We start from the raw sequence: 21,151 nt of genomic DNA, 5'->3' as shown, positions 1-21,151 counted from the left end.
GTTGCCCTCACTTCCTAGTACCCCAAGGGCAGGGTCCCGACGTGGGACTGGATGGAACAAGGGCAAGCCGGTAAGTTATGTGCTACTCTGGCATCACGATGGGCCAGGCCAAGGTGCCACGATTCTTAATTATAAGTTAAGAGATGGATCATAGGCAAATGATGTCATGATCCAAAAGTAACGACGACATTAGGGGCCCTGCTGCTAGGAATAGGAAAGATATCTGGCCTGAGCACTGCAGTCTGAGATTGAGATGGCCCTAGGAGAGCAATTCTATAAGCTCAATGCATTTCTTACTGTGTTCATACAAAATGATTAATATTATATATGCTTATATGTTGGTTGGACAAGGAGAGGAGAAACACCTCCTAGAAGCTGTTTTCCTGTGTGTCCTGACTAGCTTGGATGAGACTGTTTCTCCCCTTCAAACTGCCTTCAGTAAATGATTTCAGTATATTGAGACAGTTTGCCTTTTCTCTCAGAAACCTAGCTGGTCTTAGATCTGCAGATCTCAGGTGCTAGTCAGGACTGATCTTTGGGATATAGATTCCCAGCTCTAGCCAGGCTGGTCTTTGGGATGCAAATCAAGGTGCTTACAGCTTGTGAAAGTGCTTGTGAAAGGTTTCAGTTTGGCTTTGTATCTTCTTTCTGGAGGCCAGTATTACTGGCCTGCTGATGTAAGGAAACAATGTGGATGTAAAGAAACAATGTATGGTTTGCTGCCTCAATGTTCTTTCTGTAACTCCTTTTATGAATTCACTGTAATGTGCCTTTTAGAGGTTCTATGATCTATATAAGGGAATCTTCCGGGCTCACAGTGCGCGCACGTGCTTGAGGTTTCCTGAGGCCTCCATGTCATACATCTCTTCCATGTAATAACCTGCTGCTAAGAACAACCAGCCTGGCCCCCGTTTCCTTCCATCTCCTGACCATCGCCATTGACCTTCGTGGAGTGGGGAAACGGCCAGACCACCGGCCTTTTATTTTTTGTGTGTTTACACAGGTTCTGCTTCCAATTCCTTCATGCATGAGGCTCCTTCAAGCTTGGGGAGAGTGGTCTTAAGCGTACCTATAGCTGGTAGCAGAGTTCATCAGCTACCGGGACTCTAATCAGGAGGTGAGGGAAACTCACCCCGCCCCCTCCAAGGTACCCAGGTGAGGAAAGCCAGGTGCGGGGTCAGGAGACTGTCATTTTATACATATTTGGAATTAATTTTAGATCGAAAAGTACACATCATTCAAACTACTTATGTGCTTAGTAATAAATTACTATACACTTGTTCAATCACCTCAGAGACCCCACTCTGCTCAGAGAACTAGATTTTTAATTACAGGGCTGTTTTGCCTGTGTGTTATGACTGAGAATCACTCTCAGTAGATATGAAACTCACTATACACAAAGATGCACACAGGCTACTTTGAGTCATCTGTGTTGCTAATATGTGTTGGCCATTAAACTTCACTGAGACCCTTTTTTCTGTCCTTTACAGGAGCCTCATGAGTCTCACCTTCCGTTCAAGTTGAACTTGTAATAAGGTGGAATGAAATCATCAATATGCTCCTCACCTCTTCATTCAGGAGAAAAATCCGACTTAAATTCAAGGTGGTCAAATTGCAGACAACCCCATCCACCTTTTCCTGGAGATGTACAAGGGACTGAGGTGAGAACAGCAAAAGGCTCTAGTTTAATGGTCTTAATGAAGGTTTCAGGGAAGGGCATTAAACAAGACTCATATACTATCTTCCAAAAGAATTATTTTGTAAAACTGATGCCTTGGGTATGGAAAAAGATAATATGGTAAAAACCATATTTTTCTTTCTGGGACATTAAAGTTCTAAGTCTATCTATTCAAGCTGCTTTGAAATACATACCTTGCTTAGGAATCACTGTCTGCCATAGGAGTGAGTAAGGACAACCCTCAAATTAATAAGTAGAGAAAAATATGGAAAAATTAACTCATACTATATTTGATGACATATATACTAAAATTGAAATGATACATAGATTAGCATAGTCCTTGCACAGAGATGACATGCAAACTTGTAAAGTGTTCCATATTGTTGTTGCAAGAAGAATTAACAGGGCGACTTTAAGCTAAGACAATCCCCACAAGTACAAAAATTCTACATAAAGATAGCACAAATCCCCATCACAACAATCTCTCTCAATGTCAATGGACTAAATGTGCCAATTCAGAGGCACAGAATGGGATGATGAGTTATAAAACTGAACCCAACATTCTGCTGCCTGAAGAAAAACTTCTGAACAATCAAAGCAACCATGGGCTCAAAGTCAAAGGCTGGAAAACAATTCTTCAAGAAAGAAAATGACACCTCCACAAAGCTGGAGTGGCCATACTAGTATCAGACCACATGGATTTCAGGCTATAGGTTATAAGAGACAGTGAAGGTCATTTATTCATGATCATGGGATCTGTGCATCAGAAAAAACTCACCCTCCTCAATGTAGATTCTCCTCATGACAGACCAGCAAAATACTTAAAAACAATTTCTAATAGACTTAAAGAAAAACATTGATAGCAACACAATACTAGTTGGAGATTTCAATACGACTTTGTCACTTCTCAATAGATCAAAAAGACTAAAGCTCAGCAAGGAAATATTTTCTTTAAGGGAAGTAATGAACAACTGTTGACTTAGAGAATAAATCAAAGAGGAAATAAAAAGTTTCCAGAAACAAATGAGAATGAGTACACTAGCTACCAGAACTTGTGGGACACAGCAAAAGCAGCGTTAAGAGGAAAGAGTATAGCTCTGCAAGAATTCATCAGGAAGAAAGAGAGGGCCTACATGAATTAATTAGAGCTCAAGATTTTGGAAAATGACCAACAAAAGTAGTCCAAACTAGGCGGGAGGAAGGAAATAATAAAACTTGTACCAGACGTCAATGAGCTAGAATCCCAAAATACAATCCAAAAGACCAATTAGAGCAAAAGCTGGTTCTTTGAGAAAATAAATAAAATCAATAAACCACGAGAAACCTCTCAAATTAACAAAGAGAAAGCATTCTAATAAATCAAATAAGAAATGCAAATGGGCATATCCTAATAGAAACTACAGAAATCCATAGGATCATCAGAGATTATATTGAGAAACTTTGCAGCAGGAAATGAGAGAATCTTGAATAAATTGATAATTTTTTGGATTCCAATTGCCTCCCAACGCTGAACCAAGAAGATTTGGAATACTTGAACCTATCATTACTAAGGAAATTGAAATGATGGTCAAAAGTATCCCCCCAAACAGAATCCCTGGCCCAGATGGATTCAATAGTGAAATATTTCAAACCTTTAAAGAGGAAATGCTGCCAACATTTTTCAAGATTTTCCAGGAAATTGAAGAATCATAAATACTCCCAAATAGTTTCTATGAGGCAAAGATCACCCTAGTACTCAAATCAGACAGAGACACCACAAAAAAAGAAAATTACAGACCTATTTCCTTGATGAATGCAGATACACAGATTCTCAAGAAAATACCAGCAAAGTGAATCCAGAAACTCAACAAAAGATCACACACTAAGACCAAGTAGTTTTATCTTGGGGATGCAAGAATGGCTTAACATTCTCTAGTCAATCAACAGAATACACCATCTCAATAAAATAAAGATAGTCATATGATCATATCAATATATGTAGATAAAGCATTTGATGACATCCAGCACCTATTCATGATGAAAAACTCTCAACAAAATGGGAGTTGAAAGTACTTTCCTCAAGATAGTCAAAGCAAATTACCACAAACCCAAAGCAAGCTTTATTCTCAATGGGGAAAAACTAAAGGCTTGGAGCAGAAATCAATGAGCTAGAATCCCAGAATACAATCAGGCACAAAACAAGTTACCCACTCTCACCACTCCTATTCAACATAGTACTTGAAGTACTTGCCATATGATTTCGTTAAAAAAAAGATATCAAGGGCATCCAGATAAAAAAGGAAGAACTCAAGCTTTTACTATTTGGAGACAACATGATACTATACTTAGAAAATCCCAAAGAATCTACAAAAAAGCACCTGGGAACAACAGATTTGTTTAGTAAAGTAGCATATTACAAAAGCAATATCCGGTACTCCATGGCTTTCCCATATATTAATAATGAAAGAGAAAAAAAGAGATAGAGAAAAACAATCCCATTCACAATAATACCTCAGAAAATCGAGTATATTAGAATCAACTAAAAAGGTTAAGGAACTATACCAAAAAAAAAAAAAAAACCTACAAAACACAACTTCACGAAATAAGAGAGTATATGAGGAAATGGAATCACATCCCATGCTCATAGATTGAGAGATTTAGTACTATCAAAATGGCAATACACCCCAAAGCTCTATAAAGATTTAATGCACATTCTATAAGGATACCCATAATATTTTTCAAAGAAATTGATTAAACACTCTTGAAACTCATACACAACCATATACTCCCATGAAGAGCTAAAGCAATATTTGGTAAAAAGAAGAAGGGAACATCTTCCCCAACTTTAAACCCTACTACAAAGTTGTAGTAATCAAAATATCATGACATTCATATAAAGACAGGCCTCAGAACAATGGAATATAGTCAAATATCCTGACGCTGGCCCTCAGATTATTATTACCTAATCTTTCATAACGGCTCAAGAAATATGAAGTTGAGCTAGGAACTCTCTTCAGCAACTGGTGCTGGGAAAACTGGACAGCAACATGCAAAAAAAAATGAACTCAGACCTCTTTATAGTGCCAGGCACAAAGTCAGATCAAATGTATTAAAGACCTCAATATCATACCTGAATTCTTAAGATTTATGGAGAAAAATGTGGGAAGATCCCTTCATGACATTCAAGCTAATGGAAACTTCTAGAATGAAACACCACTGACCAAGGAAGAGGAAGTGAAGATAAACAAATGAGACTACATTAAACTAAGAAGTCTCTGCAACTTAGAAAAAATGGTGCCCATGATAAAAAGAGAGCCCACGTAATGGGGAAAAATTATTTATGCAATACCCATACAGTTAACCTCAAAAATTCTGATTACTGTATCATTAAGAACACTAAGTAGTTCCTGTGAATTTCATTCTTCCTCAAATATATTTACTCTAAAATATTTTAGATTTCCTTTTAAACCACAGGTAAAAAGGTAAAATTATAAGTCTTTTTAAAAATAAAAAATAACCCCTTTACATAGCCAGGTGCGACCCAAAAAACAAAAAAAGCAAGCAAGCAAGCAAGGAAGCAAGCAAGAAAGAAATTAAAAATTAAAAAATAATGCTGTTTGCAATGCTAAGTATCAATCCCAGATCATCATACAATGTAAGGCAAATGCTCTATCACTGAGTTATATCCCTGTTCTGAAACATTTAAAAAGGTATTTTTTGATGTCTCATTGCATTTTATTTTTTAAAAAATGCTCTTCTTAGTATACCTGGTTGCCACTGTACCGTCTACTTCTTGACCTTTGTTTCTCTTGTATATTTTACCTCTAAGCCTCAGTTGTCACCTTATCCTTCCTATAGCCATGCTTTCCTTTGACAAACTTTCCAAGATCATGTCTGGCTTGCTTTAACTTCGCATAAAATGGAAACATTATTTTCTGTATCTTCTCACGCTAGAGATGATGATGTTTTCGACCCAGGAGAACTCTTTTCTGGGGGAGATTTCTGGCTGTTTCTACTTGACTTCAAAATATCTAAAGGCAAGTCATCATCTTTTTTTGTGTGTGTTTTTGGGTCACACCTGGAGATGCACAGGGTTTATTCCTGGTTCTGCACTCAGGAATTACACCTCACGGTGCTTGGGGGGACCATACAGGATGCTGGCAATCTAACCTGGGGAGGCCATGTGCAAGGTAAATGCCCTACATGCTGTATAGCTCCAGCTCCCCCCCCCCCCCGCATCCCCATAATTCATCATCTTGAGAGCCTCAGATTTATACCTTCCATTTAGAAACTTCATCTTTACATTGACACAGTAAATTGAAACCACAAAACCATTGAATGGCATGTTATAAGGGTAGCAGCCATGAGCAAACATTGATAACCCATAAGTTGGCATGAATGAATTCTGTCTCAGAGGCTTCACTTCTGAGGATACCTGTCACTACCTCCTTTCTGTTACATATCCCAGGATCAGAATCTACATCAGGTCATCAGTAGAAATTGTCCACCCGAAAGCTATCCTTCCAGTGGGATCAGAATACTTGATCCATCTAACTTGAAATTTTTCATTCATAACTTGTTGACCTTGTTTCAGACTGAGGCATCCAGTGCATAAACTCAGCTTTCCCGTTGTTTCCACAGGAAATCCAAATACCTAAGAATGTTATCATATCTGACGCCACTGTTAAAGATTTTATTGGAATCCCACTGTACGATACTATCATTAATGTTATAATATTACTGTTCTCCATAGTCCGGATCTCCCCAAAGAACTCTCTACCCTCCTCACTCCAAGTGCAGACTCCAGTTTATCATGCTCCTGAATGTACTTCTAATAGTTTCACTCAGGTTCTCCCCTAAAGTGCACAAGTTAAGTTCATACCACTCCAAGTTCTTATTCCTAAACTACCAGAGTGGGCTTGGTCCTCAAGCTTGTGTTCTCCCTTGAAGAAATACCGTGCTTCCTTTCTCTATGTCTCTCTTTGCTTGTTTTGTTAAATGACTGTTCTTGCTTGAACATATATTCCATTCCACCCTACACCTGTTTCACAAGTTTCTAAGTGGTTTTCAGTAAAATCTATTTTGCTTCCCTAAACTAAAAATTTTAAAACATCAGAGCATTGTTAAAACCAATATTTGTATCTTTTAAACCACAAATTTTGAAAATGAAACGTGGCAAAGGAATGGAATACTACTCAGTTGTATGAAGTGAAATCTTCTTATTATTTGTATAAAAATGGATAACATGAGGATATTATGTTTAGTGACATAAACCAGGCAGAGAAAGGTAGGTATCCGACAAGTTCATGCATATGTGGCATATGGAGAAATCTAATTAATAGAATAAAATGAGACAGACAAACGTCTAAAACATTATTTATATTCTATGATGTATAATTCAATTAATAATGGTTTCTCATACACATAATTCCAACATGACACTCCTCATTCTCTCAAAGAATAAACCCTCCCTCTCCCCCCAAAACCCCAGTATCCCTCACTCCCAATCCCCTGACTCAATTGTGTGGATCAGTTCTCCCCTTACATTGTTCTTGAACCTTTGTTGCTACCTTGCTGTGTGTCTTTAAAATCCACGTATGAGAAAAATATCTCTGTATCTGTTCCTTTCCTTAAGGCTAACTTTTCATGCATGATATCCTCTAGTTTCATCCAATGTTGAAAATTGCATAATTCTGATTTTTCAAAGCAAAAAAAAAAACAAACTTTAGAACTATGAGACTATTTAGTTTCCAGATGGAAAGGTGTAATCAAAGTGGAAAAACTGAACAATGGTGAATGACAGAGTAGGCCTTTCAGTAGTGAGTGTAATATGATACATGCACATTGACTCTGCATAATCCGAAAATTTATGAAATTCTATAATGTAATTCTATAAAGTAATTTTAAATAATCATAAACTATTTAAATAATTTACATTTATCTATGATTTTGACGTATCTTTTGTGTCAAACTATCAGAAATAAAAATAATGTCAGATACAGATATGGTGTATCACTATACTTTTAAACAAGAGAAGTGTTAAAATTTCTGTGTCTTGATGTACTGTCATATAAATTGACTCCAAAATCAAATTAATGTACTCAAGGAAAAATAAAAGTCAACCAATTTAATCTTAATTTAATCTTTTACCTTCACTCAGGTTCCCATCTGCTGATCTCTGGCAGACAAAACAATTTTTATTTTATTTTATTTTTTTAAAATTTTTATTAGTGAAACACCATGAGGTATAGATCTACATTTACAAATTTTTGTTCTTGGGTTTCGATTATACATTGATCAAATGCCCATTCCTCCACCAGTGCCCATTTTCCACCACCGTGGATTCCAGTATTCCTCCCACACCAATCCCCCCATTTCCACCCTGCCACTGTGGCAGGGCATTCCCTTTTGTTCTCTCTCTCCTTTTGGGTGTTGTGGTCTACAAAAGAGGCATTGAGTGGCAATTATGTTCCGTCCATAGTCACAATTCTTATTTTCAAAGGAGTTCTTGGCAGAGATTTGGCATTCTTTGCTAGCAACCAACTCCTTTTCTTCTGCTTTTTTTTCTAGAAATATATACTTACACTCAGACTGACTACTCATGGCACCAAATTGATAAATGTACCTGTTTTTACTTCAGTTCTGTTTCCTAATTATCACATATTATTAGCAGTGGATAGAAAATAACTAGCCCAAATTTCTTCGGGGAAAGGGAAATGTTTATGCTTTTCTTAGTTTGGAAAATCCCTGTCACTATTATAGTGACATTCATCTAAATTTGTAAACAAAATGATTAAGAAGAGGTAAACCATGACTGCCACTTCAAGGAAGAACGGGCTTTCAGCAAATATCCTTGGTTTCAGAAGGATGGCTCTGGCTTGGATGGGGGGCAAACATGAGGGCTGTGAGCTACCAGCAGTTAACACATGCTCTGGGGCTAAGTGGTGACACTGCTGAGAAATGTCGAGAGCCCTGATTAGGTAGGGTTGTGGGGGAGAATGGAATGATGACAAGAAAACAGAGCAACAGGACAAGATGATAGATTCCTTTGTATAAAAGTTTTCATCTCTAATGTATTAATCTGTGAAAGAGAACCAACTTTTTATCATTCTTCCTGGCAAAATATTATCCTTACTTCAGGAAAAAAAGTGCTTCAGGAAAAAAACGCTTCCCTTGTTAGTTATTATAGCCTGAATATCTGTGAGGTCTTTGAACTCTCTCTATGTATACACTGCTGATGACTGAAACCAATCTCTCTATTTAACTATCTAAACTGCAATGGTCTCACCATTTAACTCTCTAACCTCTGATGGCTCCAAATCTTCTAAGATCAGCTTTCATCTCTTCCATGATATCCAGGCTTCTCTTCCCAACTGTCAACTGTCCCTTTCTTTCTCCCTCTCTCTACCAAGTATGGTCTCCCTGCCAAAATTTGCTAAGACAAGCTTTCTTGAAATATAGACATAAGTTGACTTCTCTTTTTTTAAATTTAGGCAATTTTGATTTTCAAAATCATTTATAATGGAGTTTTGTCATACAATATTCCAATACTAATTACACCACCAGTGTCTGCAACCCTCCACCAACAAATGACACATTTCACCCTGCATTCCCGCCTATTTCCTTGACAAACACATTTTGAAGTTTAACTATTGTACTTTGGGTTCCATACTTACTGTAGTGTTGGCATTGGTGGTTAAGACATACAACTCAACTTTTTCATACTGGCCTTCCTGGATCAATGCCCACTGACACCATGTAGTGGAAATATATGAGAACAAATCATTAAGCTCCAAATTTTTCAAATAATCTTTAAACAATTCTGATCGAAAAGAAAATAGTGTGAACTGGAGGGGACAACCCCTTGACAGCCTGCAAAGTCTTTTCATTTTTCCACATTAAAAAGAGGAAATCAGTGAAGGAGTTCTGTCATCACGAAAGCTAGCTGACCCTGCTGAGCTGTGGTCAACAGGGTTTTTGTGCTCTTCTCCCCTTCCACCATAAGTCCCAACCCTATTAGTTTTGTATCTTCAGTCTATATAAAATAAAAACTATTTTACCACACAGGCACCCATGTAATGAGACCAGCCAAGGTGATAAAAATAAATTTCAGCAAACTCATAGATTAGTCATGACGGTAGAAACTAAATATCATGTTTTTGTATTGAATCTGCAGGAGACACACATTACAAAGCTTTTCATGATTCAGTTTCATTCATAGGATATTTCAACACCCAACCTCCACTAGTATACAGTTCCATTGCTAATGTCCCCAGTTTCTCTCCCACCACTCCCTCTCCCAACCTCAAAGCCCTCCCCCCCTGACAGCCTGCTGTCTCTACACTGTGGCAGGCACCTCTTTCTCTCTCTTTATCTCTCTCTCTCATCCCTTGGGCATTATGGATTGTAATACAGATATTGAGAGGTTCTCACGTTTATTCCTTAACCTACTTTCAGCAATCAGTTCACCCAGAGTAATCACTTCCAACTATCATTGTCATAACGGTCCCTTCTTTATTCCAAATGCCCACCTTCAGCACTTGTGGCAAGCGTCCAAAGATTGACCAAGTCTCCTGGCCTGTGTTTCTGCTATCCTTGGGTATTATTCTCATATTCTGGTTTATTACATCCAAAAAAGGGGTAATCCTATCACTATACCCCTTTCCTTGTGACTGATTTCATTGGGCATGATATTCTTGCCTGTACATCCATTTATAAGAAAATTTCATGATGTGATTTTCATGCCAACTGCGTAGTATTCAATTGTGTAGGCATACCATAGTTTCTTCTGGCTATTGTGAATAGTTCTGCAGATGGTATTTCTGTTATAAATATCATGTTTAATGTAGCTTACATAGGAAAATACATCCCAGGTTCCAAACATACAGAATCCACTTACAAACCCAACTTATTTATTTTTAAATAATATAATTTATTATGATGCTTTCTAAAAAACGGAAGCTATTAACAAAAACTCAGGGAAACCGTCTTCTATAAAAGCAAAAAAAATAATCTAAAGGAAGGACAACAGCTACGTGTTCTTGCTCCTCAAAGATCCATGTGTTTCTTGATATATTGTCAATATCTTTCTATAGCCTTAAAATTCTTCAACTTCATTTCTGAACACTATTTAAAGTTACATTAATTTAATAGGTGTAATCAGCTTTATAGAATATTTATTTAATTCTTTCATATTTTGCATAAACAACGTTTAAATTAACCATAGCACTATAGCACTGTCCTCCCATTGTTCACCTATTTGCTTGAGGGGACACCAGAAACGTCTCTATGGTGAGACTTGTTGTTACTGTTCTTAGGATATCAAACACGTCACATGTAGCTTGCCAGGCTTTGCCATGCGGGAGGGTTACTCTCAGTAGCTTGCCGGGCTCTCTGAGAGGAGCCTAGGAATCAAACCCAGGTTGAGCGTGCAAGGCAAACTTTTCCACTATGCTATCACTCCCGCCCATATATATATTTATGCATATATATGTGTATTTACACACACAAACATATCTATATATTCCTCTTACACATCTCGTAAGCTCCAACTCATATTTCTTCCTCCTCCAATTATTTACTAATTCTCTCCCCCTACATGGGCCTCAACTAATTTTCCAAATGCCCTCAGATGCATTTCTGAGCCCAGGATAAAGGCATGCATAACACATAAATGCAAGGGAGGCACAAAGCATATGTAGATAAATTTAATATGGACATATAATTGTGATGACTAGTTTACAAAGTGTATTCGCTTCAAGTACAGACTTCCTCATCTCAGCAACTGTGTCTTCATGCTCCATGCACTGTCAAATATCCAACTACTGTCCACAACCAACTAACAACACTCCCCGACCCATTTCAGTCATTTACTTCCCCTATTGTAAGGACAATTCTGATGTCAGAGTATAAAGTTTTGATTTTGCTTTTGTTTTATTAGTCCATTTAGTTTTTTTCTTTCTATTCAAGAAACAAATTAAATATTTTTTAAAAAAAATAAAAGACAGGAGGTGATATCAGTAAACAAATGAAATAGTTGATGTGGCTGAGAATCAGCAAGAGTCTTTCAGGTCAGTGTGAGGAAACGAACATCCAGTTTTCCTTCCCAGCTTATTTCCAAAGGGCGGGCGTGGAGCAGGGTACATGCTGGGAAGAAGCCCAGGAGACTAGCAGTGTCTTGAACATCTAGAGTCTATTTTGTTCTTTGAAAATGTAATGATATTGACCTCCATTATTGACCACAGCACCCTAAAGTAAAGGAAAATCAAAAGGGTATGCCCTGAGTTGGGGCCGAGTGGGGGAGTTGGGGGGTGGGAGGGTCACTGGGTTCCTTGGTGGTGGAGAATGGGCACTGGTGGAGGGATGGGTACTTGATACTTGTATAACTGAAACCCAAGTACAAAGGTATGTAAGTCTGCAACTGTACCTCATGGTGTTTCACTGATAAAAATAAATGGATAATAATTAAAAAAATTCAAAGTGCTACAATCTGGTATAAGAAAAAAATGTAATGGTGTTCACTAGATTACATCAAGATCATTTTTAGCTATATGATGCTATGATTCATCTTTGATTCACTGATTGATACTTTGAAATGTCCCAGTTCATTCTCATTCAGAGAAGTCATTTATTTCTTTGAGTATTGATTTGTACAGGGAATTCCTCACAAAATTCTTTATATAATGTCTATTGAGGGACTCAAGGATAATGTTCTTATTACCATTTTCAAAGAATACAAAAATACACTTTTAATAAGATTTTCTTGGTTCTCTATATAAAAGCTAAATGACAACAATTAAGGTTAACTCAATATTTTCGAAAGCGCATTACATTCGTACTTGAAAAGAAATTTTAAAAGACTCTGGGAGAGGGGAGGAGGAAAAGTCATAGATCTATAAGAATTAGTACAAGTCTTTGGGTGTGTGGGGCATGGGAGTGTGTAGAAAAGTTGAGATCAGACTCAGCTATGTGATCTAATCACTATATATCTATTCTCTAAATTAGAAACCAGTGATATATCCACACAGGTGTATTCATATGACTATCATGTACACTAAGGAGATCCAGGGAAATAATTCTTAGCACTGACATTCTTGGAAATTTAAGTAGTAATCAGGTTTTTATGGTTACGTTGTTATGATTTCATATGCAGTGTTTGTTTCCTTAACCAATCTGGAATGTCTTTAAAAGACCAAATATCGGAACATTCTTTCATTTTTAATTAAATATAGAAAATGCTGAATTTACAGGTTAAATGGAGATGAACATCTTTTTCAAAAGTCTATTTGGGACACTGTCCTTTACTTGTTTTATTCGGAACTGAATGTGGTACCCCATAAACTCTAATTCCATCCCTACTCCTCGCTACTTTAATTCTACCAAACAAAACAAACTTCACTTTAGACCTAATATTCAGTAATCTCAACTAAACATTAAAGTAAAAAATAAGTCTGATCAAATAATTCTGTTATCCAGCAGTTGTTAAAGATGCTTACAACAATGAACAGAATATTGAGAATGAAATGAATACTCCAAATTCTGTTTGAAGAAGACACAGAATACTTGTTGTAATTGATCATATAAAAGAAAGAAAATTAAAATAAATTAATTGGTAATTTCTGGTCATCATGGAACCATGTTGCCCATGGGGTAGTCAGCTAGCTAAGTCTTCCTTAACTTGGATTTCCCTTGTTCACATCGCTGATATCACTCTTTTCCTCCTCAGATCCCATTCGCAGTAGATCATGTTCCCACCAGAGCTTGTTGTTTCAAGCTTTGTTTTCAGAGGAACCCAAATTTCAAGCCCTTCCTTTTGCACTTATTGTCTCTTTTCCCATCATTTCAGACTTTTCTCCCAACATTCTTTCCTCAGTGAATACAGCATTCCTTCGAGAGTTGAAGCTTGTTATTTTTAAGAGATTGCTGGGATCAATTTCCTCCAGCCATACATTAAAGGTAGCAAAACACTTTTCACGTTTTTCTGTTCCCAGCCAGTCAAGTACCCTTTCCTGGGAAAATCTATTAACTGGTTAGTCTCAGGTCAGTCAGAAACTGCGTTCTTTTCTCCCCATTTACAACAAAGTAGTTACTTGTACCAAGCAGAGTTAATTAAATATATGTTCCTGTTAACATATATTTGCAACAACTGTGCACCTACCAGCAATAGGCAAGGCATTGTTACTGGGTATTCTACGGATAATGGACAAGGCCCTGTGCTCAAGGATTGGAGGTAAATGTTGTAGTTCTTCCTGTTTGTCATGTGTTGCTGCTGTTTTTGGTTTTATTTGTATTTGAAAGAGTTTCTTTGTAAACTGCATTTAAAACTAAGAGACATGGGACAGAAGGATAGTCCATTTGGTAAGGCACTGGCCCTGCGCATAGCTGACCTCTGTTTGATCTTTCATATCACGTATGATCTCCTAAGCATCATCAGCAGTAATCCCTAGCAAAGACCCAGGAGTAATCCCTGAGCACTTTGGGCTATGACACAGATTCAACCTCCTCCAAACAAAAGCTTTTTTTAAAAAAAAATTAGAGATTTTTAAACTAATGAGTGCCATACAGAGCTTAACATTGTAATATATTTTACTCTCAATTTATTCACTATTATGGAAAAATAAAAGGACGTTAATATCATAGAATAAGAGTATGAATGAAGCTTTACTTCAGCATGATATTTGTTCTGAAGTACAGATGCTAGGTTTGATGATTTGAGACAGAATCTCTGAACCACAAGTTTATTCAGAACCTTGCTGTTCATTAACGGAAGGGAAAGTTAAAGTGGTACCATTACAATAAGTGTTCTGTAACTTCGTAAAAAATAAAAAAATACTAGTTTAAGACATGTATTTTACTTTTAGTGTGGTAATTCTGGAGGACTGCTGACATAGAACAGTGAAAAATGTGGCATTCTCTGCCACAGAGGCTGGGTGGGATGGGGGGTATTGGTCTGAGGATTAATGGGATCCGTGGTGGTGGAGAATGGGCACTGGTGGAGCGATAGGTACTCCATCATTGTATAAATGAAATCCAAGCACAATGTTTTGTAAGTCTACGACTGTGCCTCATGATGTTTAACTAATAAAAATTAAAAAATATATGAAAAAACTAGGGAAAAATGTGGCATCCTTTTGTGTGCTCCTAAAGTTTCATGATATGAAAGCTAGAAGTCCATTATACTATCATACCTTCCAATCTCCATTAGGAGCTCTTATGTTGAGTGTGAAAATAACATGCTGTAAAATGAGTGAGGGGAGTAAACATGAACTGAGTTTTTTTAAAATTTAAAAATCTCAGTGTAATTAAATACCACCTAACTATGGAAAGTTTTCCTCTCTTTTGACCCGAATTGTTTAAATTTCTTTCCCTTCTCTTAGTGTACTCAACTTGATAACTCGATTCTGTGATGGGTTGAGCAGACAGAGAGAAGTCGATTCCAGAGGAGAAGGCTGGTGGTTGGTTATTTGGGGGCTGGACCTCCTTGAGAAACATAACCATTTCTCGCGATGAGTTGCTGTAAGTTTGTGGGGCAGAGCCCTTTTACCCTATGTATGATATGGAGTCATGGGACTGCAGGCCAGAAAGGAAAGTTCCCAGAATTCCTTGATGATAGGAATACACCTGGCTTCCTTCCTGGTAGGGAAGTGACAGGCTTTGACTCTGATGTGGAACCAGAGATGGTGTTCTCTCAGCAAGACTGGCAGAAAGTGATGGGTACACAGACACCGTGTTCTTGGTATCTAGGATTTTCTCATAGCGAGCTGCCATAGACATGGAAAAGACAGCGTTGTCTTGGGCAAGAACAGTCACAGAAAAGTCTCCCATGGAAGACTTCTCTTCAGCACTTCCTGCAATATCCCATTCCAAAACACTCCGGTAGGAAGGAGCTGAGGTGGATACATGACTCTGGTGAAACACACCAGATAGCATTGTTGTGCTGAAATGTTGGTAAAGAAAGGCACTACACATCAGTGGATGGAAAGAGGTGCCAGTGGCTGAGGGCAGGAGCCAAGCAGAACTACCAGCTGGAGCAGATTCTCTGGAGTAGTTGCAGACACTTCCTGTTAGGGAAGCTGCATCGTTCACCACGGGAAGGGAAAGATGCAGAGCATGTGCAGTTCCCAATACAGATGGATTTTGAAAATTTTCTGTAAGGAACAAGAGGGTGATGAACAAAATCTGTGAGACTAATAATCTCCTTCAACGCTGAGAGGAACAATATGAACTTAAAATTTAAGCCATCGAGATGCTTCTAGTATCAACAGTCAACTGAGTTTCCAAAATTCCAACAATTTGGGGTGATTCAAAGCCTGGAAACTTTTGGCACTTTGTGTATTTGGTATCATGATCCCAAAGTGTACAGAGAACTGTAGAAGAGCCAGGTGATGGTGTCTGTACCTGGATTTCTTGCTTACAGATACATTCTCCTTACCTTAGTAATGCCTGTATCTTGCTATCCTATTAACTCATATGCTATTTCTTAGAATGGAAGCTTTTTCAAACTAGGAAGTCTAAGAGAATGGGTAACATTTTCTCAACAAAAAGAAACCTGAGGCCCAGAGAAGGCAAGGAGATTTCATATATTCCAATAATTCTTATTGGGCGTGGGGTGGTATAGAGTTTGGACCAATAACTGACAGTGATCTTGGGCTTTTCCTGGCTCTACACTCGGGAGTGACCCCTTAAAACATTCAGGAGAGTGTATGCTGTGACAGAGATTCAACTGAATTGGCTCTGTACAAGGCAAGTGCCTTATCCCCTCCAGTACTATCTCTCTCTGTCCCTTATGAATTTCCAGGTTAAGCAACCTAAAGTATGTGGACTTTTGGTCAGGACCCTGCATGATCACTACAAGGCCAGAAACCAGAAGGAAGATACCTTACATTAATATAGGCATTTGGGGTCTTTACAACTATTATTACTGTAATCATCAGGTTTCCATTTGACTTGTGCCATGAGTACCTGTTACTTACGGTTCACATACGACTTAATCTTGTTGATGCATTGAAGGTTACCCTGATTTTTGATCCACTTCAAAAATGACTACTTGAGTTTTTCCCAAGAAATATTTTTAGAAGGAAAACTTTATTTAAATTCTGTGTCTTAAGTTGTTTATCAACAATGTAGGTACATATAACAATAAGAATAATAATGCATACACGAATATAATTTTTCTATCTCATGTGATTTACATAGGAGGAAGTGTAAAGAAAATATCATGAAAAATAAGTATCACAGAACTGAAAAAGAAGTATATAGATATTAATGAAATCTGGACTCTGAAGCAAGCAGCATAGTACAGTATGTTTTGGAGAACAGACCCAAGACTAAGCCTTGAATAACAGTAGATGGGGTACCCAAAAAAAGCAAATAAAACAGTCCAATAAGGTTATTAATAAATTGTTCCACGTATACCATATGAGGACGGTATTCTATTGTAGAAAAAACTGCTTGCCAAAAAATGGAATAGAAGGTGATTTTTGAGTGCACACTTAACCAGTCCATTAAAGAGAAGGATTTACCAGTAAGTACATGGTAAATAGGAAAATAAACATGAAAAAAAAGAAAATAGGAATAAACATGATTGAATTTCATAGACAAGAAATGTTTTAAATGAGTAAAATATAGAAAGAAACTTTGAAAATACAAAAAAATTATTCTCATCTGTACCTTTGAATATTAACCAGCAAACAACACGTGTAAAACATAGCAGAGGATTTCACTTGATCACACAAGAAACAGAAAAGACCATTTATAAAGTAAAGTAAGTAAGTAAAGGCCCTCCCGTTGTTCATCGATTTGCTCGAGCGGGCCCAGTAACGTCTCCATTGGAGACTTTGTTGTTACTGTGTCTGGCATATCGAATACTCTCGGTAGCTTGCCGGGCTCTCCGAGAGGGGCGGAGGAATCGAACTCGGGTCGGCCATGTTGGCTGCGTGCAAGGAAAACGCCCTACCGCTGTGCTATCGCTCCACCATTTATAAAGTGATCACAAAATATTGCAAATTTACTTTCAACCCCTAAATTAGAATTATCTTTATCAACCAGGAAAACTTTCTTCTCAATATTTAATAAATGAGCACCAAAATCCAATAAAATATCTTTAATGTAGGAAAACTCAGAATTCACAAATATGACAAAAATGTGTAATTAGTCATGTGAGACTTGATTTTTCTCTTTCCTCTTAGGATCTAAAAACAAAAGTTGACTATTATCAAAGTACTCTCATGTTAGGAAGAAAAAATCACATGAAATAATATTTGTAAAGATGACAAGCAGCTTTAACCTGGAACCTACTTACCACACAAATGAATCAAATCTCCTGATTCAAGTTAGAATATACCATTTTTTTTTTATTGTAACAGACAGCGCGTACATGTACTTAAAAACCAGAACGTAATAAAAACATTGAAGATTCTGTGTCTTCCACCACCCTAGATGAGAACTATTAGCTATTTATGGGGAGCATCATTTCTGAAGCATGTTTATACTCAAATTGTTAAGTACCAACTACTGTGTTCTAAGAGATAATAAGGAAAAAAGCCAGCAAGGATGGCTTTCTGATAAACTGCTTTTCTTATGGTACCCTATTCAAGGCATAGTATACTTTCTATTCCTGGCATTTATTGAAATAAATTGCTTTATCTTGCTCTCAGTGGATATATCTCAGCATATTTAATATATATTCTTTCTTTTTTGATTTTAAGTCTTTGGTTCTCTTCAACGTTCTGTCCAAATGTTTTCCCCTTCCTTGATAATCGCCGTCCCTATGTCCCTATTCTTTCTTTCTTTCTTTCTTCCTTTCTTTCTTTCTTCCTTCCTTTCTTTCTTTCTTTCTTTCTTTCTTTCTCTCTCTCTCTCTTTCTTTCTTTCTTTCTTTCCTTCTTTCTTTCTTTCCTATTTTTTTCTCCCTCATATCATCTTGGTTTCGATTGCTCAATGTTTATGAAAGTGATCCCAAACTTTCTTACCTTTGAGGGCTTGTTTCCCTACCGCTCAGCACTCCACACCTTCCCCATGCCCCATATTTTCTTATTACCGGTTTAAATAGAAAACTCAGAGACTAAGGATTATTACTTTGTAATATCACTATATTTAAAATACTGAATTATAAATACAAGTGGAGAGACCATTACAGAGAACACATGCTAGTACATATTACCAGTTTTCCACAGCATCTGTATTTTCTGTTTCTGTAAAAATACTGTCTCTGATTTACTTGTTTTCAATGGATATCATGTAAAATTCACTATTAAACGGAAAAAAAACGCAGATACTCAACCCTCATATATATATATATGTGTGTGTGTGTGTGTGTGTGTGTGTCTGTGTGTGTGTATTTGAGCTCCTAAATATGTCTAAAATATAATGTAATCAATGAGGAAAAACACTTTGTAAGTCAGAGAGAGTAAGCCAATGTCTAAAATCACACAGCAAATGTCAAAGTCAAGCTAAAATGAGGCTTATAAAATTCTGCTTGAATAATTTCTTTCATTACTACGTGCTGTTTTTACTTGACTGCTAAGTTTGGTGATGATAAATCTAATGAAAAGCTTTGAAAAGTATTATTCCTTACCTGACATGGTCAGAGAAGAGGAAATACCAATGAAAGGTAGACGAGAAGAGGAGTCGGTACGAGAGTGCGTCTGAACACTGAAGCGGCTTAAGACCACAAGTGTTCAGTACAGACGACTGCTCACTGGTGATTGGTCATTGGTCACTCATCACTTGCCAGGATGATTCAAATTTTTTACAAACAACTGCATGGAGCCCCCAAGATTCTACAAGTTGGTGGCTGGTTTGGTGGGAGAATGATGTCATAAAGTAGGCAGTTGAAAGGTAGAGGCTAGCCAATCAGGAGTTCAGATTCCCAAGAAGAAGACCGGATTGGATAGAGAGTGGGGTAGAATGAAGCACGCTAGGAAGATGGAATCCTACAAGACGGTTATAACAGTTTCACCTTAGTCAGAATCCTGTGTTAGAAAAATACTCCCACTATACTCAAGAGCTTACATATTTCATTAAAAAATCAAGAAAATTACGAAATAATATTTTATATTGTACTGTTAAAGAAACAACATTTGGTATTACTAGTATATTTTAGATAACGTTTACAGCACAGCGGGTAGGGCATTTGCCTTGCAGGAGGCCAATCCTGATTCCTATTCCTCTGTCCAGCAAGCTACCCAGAGTATCTCGTCCACATAGCAAAAGCCTGGCAAGCTACCCATGACCTATTCAATAGGCCAAAACCATTGATAACATGTCTCACAATTTGTTGTAAGATGTTAACTTCTTCCCGCTCAAGCAAATGGATGAACCACGGGAGAACAGTCCTACAGTGCTATGATTGAAAAAAAATGGTGGTTTCTTTCAATATGACAACACTTACTATGATAAGTTGTAGATGAGTCGAGACGTGTTAAATCGTAAATAAAATGAGAAGAAACAGTAAATGCACAGGTATCTTTTTTGTACAAAACAAACAGTTGTTCTCAGTTTAAAACTTTAGAAGATAAAGAAAAACATATGCTCATTTGTGTCAAAATTTTTCAATCTGAAAGAAAAGGACCAAAACCAATTTAAGTGATCAAAATACAAGCAAAACCAACAAATAATGGCAATTAATATGATAGGCCAAGGATGAATGTTTTTAATAAATTAGTGCTGTGAAATAAATCAGTATTTAGCTATTCAACTTCAATAGTAAAAATAAGCATAAACCATGATCATATAATCTCTATTGAAAGAAGTGTAAATGACTAGTAAACACAAGAGCAATTTCCTTTTTTTAATTTTTGTTTTGTTTTATTTTTTTAGTGAAACACCATGAGATACAGTTGTAGACTTACAAGTTGTTGTGCTTGGGTTTCAGTTATACAATGATCGAGTACCCATCCCATGACCAGTGCCCAATCTCCACCCCCACCTATCCCAGTTTCCTTCCCAGTCCCCATCCCCCTTCCCACACCGCCTCTTTGGTAGGACAGTCCTTTTTGTTCTATCTCTCCCTTTGGGTGCTCTGGTCTGCAGAAGAGACATTGGGTGGCAATCATGTTCGGTCCATAGACTACTTTCAGCAGGCATCTCCCATCCTGGGCAGATCTTCCCAGCACCCTTTATTGGGTGCTCCCTTCTCTATCTGCGCTGTCTTTACCCCTAGACAGTGCAGCTGGCCTCTAAGCCATGGAGTGAACAACCTGGTATTTAACACAGCTGTTCTTGGGTGTTAGTCTCTTGTTTTGTTACTTTATGTTACCCAGATGCATGCGGTCTTTCTATGTCTGTCCCTCTCTTTCTGACTCATTTCCCATAGCATAATATTTTCCATGTAGTCCCACAAAAGATCAATTTTCAAGCTCACTAGTAGACAAAGAGCACAAATTAAAATGAGAAATTAAAATTTCCCCCCAAAATACAAATATTTAAAAATCAGGTAATATCTCTTCCTAGCAAAGATGCTAGAAAATAGACCTTTTCAAGTTATTTTATTGA

At 37.3% G+C, this 21,151-nt stretch overlaps 1 pseudogene; it reads left to right on the top strand.

Moving 5' to 3' along the window:
* The first annotated feature begins 1,964 nt into the window (after positions 1-1,964).
* On the top strand, positions 1,965-2,063 carry LOC130025820 (uncharacterized; annotated as a pseudogene).
* The last annotated feature ends 19,088 nt before the right edge of the window (positions 2,064-21,151 follow it).

The sequence above is a fragment of the Sorex fumeus genome, unplaced genomic scaffold (genome assembly GCF_029834395.1).
Source record: "Sorex fumeus unplaced genomic scaffold, SorFum_2.1 ptg000032l, whole genome shotgun sequence".
Classification (NCBI taxonomy): domain Eukaryota; kingdom Metazoa; phylum Chordata; class Mammalia; order Eulipotyphla; family Soricidae; genus Sorex; species Sorex fumeus.
This window is presented reverse-complemented; position numbering and strand designations above follow the sequence as displayed.